This window comes from Megalopta genalis, chromosome 9, assembly GCF_051020955.1.
Source record: "Megalopta genalis isolate 19385.01 chromosome 9, iyMegGena1_principal, whole genome shotgun sequence".
Taxonomy (NCBI): domain Eukaryota; kingdom Metazoa; phylum Arthropoda; class Insecta; order Hymenoptera; family Halictidae; genus Megalopta; species Megalopta genalis.
Window position 1 is genome coordinate 4200001 of NC_135021.1, and position 2500 is coordinate 4202500.

General features: G+C 44.3%; 1 non-coding gene and 1 pseudogene across 1 annotated transcript; both read left to right on the forward strand.

The window, feature by feature from the left end:
- The first annotated feature begins 1086 nt into the window (after nucleotides 1-1086).
- Nucleotides 1087-1241, forward strand: LOC143260080 (5.8S ribosomal RNA). The gene has a single exon (XR_013034170.1). It is a non-coding gene; the product is annotated as a 5.8S ribosomal RNA (ribosomal RNA).
- Nucleotides 1242-2344: 1103 nt separating this feature from the next.
- The window catches only part of LOC143260065 (large subunit ribosomal RNA), a 2983-nt pseudogene continuing 2827 nt past the window's right edge, over nucleotides 2345-2500 (forward strand).

Genomic DNA, 2500 nt, shown 5'->3' on the forward strand with positions numbered 1-2500 from the left:
GCCCCAACGCACAAAAATATATAAAAATGTACAAAGTTGGGATGTGGTGTGGTGGAGAAGAGTTGGGCCCGACCAGATCATTCGTGCGTGATTTACACGGCAGACGTGTGTACTACACGTATTAGGCCTTTGATCTGCGTTGCGTAGGCCATCTTCCTTCCAAGACACACACGTGTTGGGGTTTGTGTGATTTTATGATAGTGCCTCAACACGGAAAAATAAGCGTACGAGAAGAGTTGGGCCCGACCAGATCATTCGTGCGTGATTTATACACGGCCAGACGCGTATTATATTACACGTATTAGGCCTTTGATCTGCGTTGCGTAGGCCATCTTCTCGATAGAGAGAAAGCCAATGTATTCTTTTTTCTTTCTTTACACACACACACACACAGTTGTAGTAGGACAGGGAGGGATGCGAGCGTGCTAATCACGCTTCCTCAAGTCTTCGCTGTGGTGTAAAAAAAAAAAAGAAAAAAAGGAATCGTTGGGAAAGTCCAAAGGACGAAAATATCGGGCAGTCTGAAGATAACTTAATGCTCGTTTACATTGGTATCAAGAGAGACCGGCTTGTGTAGCTCGTTTCAATGCTGTGTCGTTGTCATTGACACCCTACTCTGTTGCGCGCTAGTGGCAGCATGAGCGTGGGACGTATATATATATGACACCCAGCTAGAGCCGGCCGTGAGTCCGTCCGGTGTAAATAACGACGAAAGGAGAGAGAAACTTTTCGAATCCAGTATCGGGTTGATAATTGTCCAGTTTGAATATCCATATCCCCGTCGTTTTTGGAGGTGATATACTCTCTGTGTTTCTTCGATAGAAGGCTTTTCAATGTTCTATTCGCTCCGACCGTCGAACTTGCAAGAAAACAGTGGTTTTGGATTTGCTCGTACATATATATATGGTTTCGACGGAAATATCTCGTTCTTTAAGGGACAATTATGTCGTTGTACGACGACTCCCGAATCTCCTTCGCGCGCTGGTTGGAGCTCTTCGGGTATCGGCTTGTTCCGAAATATAACACAAAAATGTGGTGGATAGCAAATACACATTATATATATATGAGAGAATAAAAGGGAAAAATTACCCTGAACGGTGGATCACTTGGCTCGTGGGTCGATGAAGAACGCAGCTAATTGCGCGTCAACGTGTGAACTGCAGGACACATGAACATCGACATTTCGAACGCACATTGCGGTCCACGGATACAATTCCTGGACCACGCCTGGCTGAGGGTCGTTTACGTACTTATAAACTGCTTGCGTTGATGGCACTTGTTGCCTATATACGTACGAGCGAATGGTGGGCGCTTCGTCGGCGTTTGTCGCGGTCCTATGAATATTGAGAAATTTTACGTACGTCTAACAGTCTTCGAGAGAGATGGAAATCGTGTTCGAACTAGCGTGAGTGTGGAAGGCGGTGTCGTGTGTCGTATATGTTTTATATACGTCCGCCCGTCTGAAACACCGCTTCGAAGCGGTGACAAAATCTTTTTCGGGACGATTCGTATTCGTAGAACTATCGAGATTTCACTGGTACATTTTCAACGCGCTCCCGACGTCGCCTGAAATGAAACGAGATGGGTTTAACCCACGAAAGCGTACTACACGAGTCTGTCCTATGTGAAGACTGTGTACAGAGATCGAACGAACGCATGAAAGAAATTGAACGAAAGAACACATAACCCGCAAAAATATAGAGTAGAATTGTGACCGTTGCTTCGAATTTGAATTTATATGTATATATATATCATAGCCCCAGGGAGTGGAACCTATGAGTGTGGAAGGATGTCTCTTACCGTTATGTTGCCAGAGGAAAAAAAGTCTCTCTCTTCGTACGACACATTTGTGTACGAATTGTATCGATGGCTATATAGATCCGATGTTGCACATATTCTGAGTAAAGAACACCCCACCCGGGTTACCGTCCTAAAACTCTTCTATTGGTGTGGCTATGATGTGTGTGTCAACGCAATCGCGAGTCTGGTTCTACGGAAAACCGTTTGTCGGTCGCCCCATATATCTTTTTGTTCTCTTCAAATGATCGAATAGCGAAACCGCACGAGATCAATCGGTCGTCTAGTCCCCGAAAGTACTTTTCGGACGGACGTTAAAGTTATACCGATTGTAATCGTCTTGCGAGTGTTTCGAAGATCTATATTTGGAGAGGATATCGAATTTTATAAAAGATATATTGGTGAGGCGCGATAAACGGTTTTTTTTTTTGCTTTAAGGGTTTTTTGTGTTTTTTTTATTTTTTTTTTTTTTTGTGTTGCTCTGTACACGTTTCGCAAAATGCTTTCGGGGGGGGAAGCTCTGAAAAAATTTTTTTTCACGTTCCGACGACCTCAGAGTAGGCGAGATTACCCGCTGAATTTAAGCATATTACTAAGCGGAGGAAAAGAAACTAACCAGGATTTCCTTAGTAGCGGCGAGCGAACAGGAATTAGCCCAGCACTGAATCCCGCGGAGTTCCGCCGTTGGGAAATGTAGTGTTCA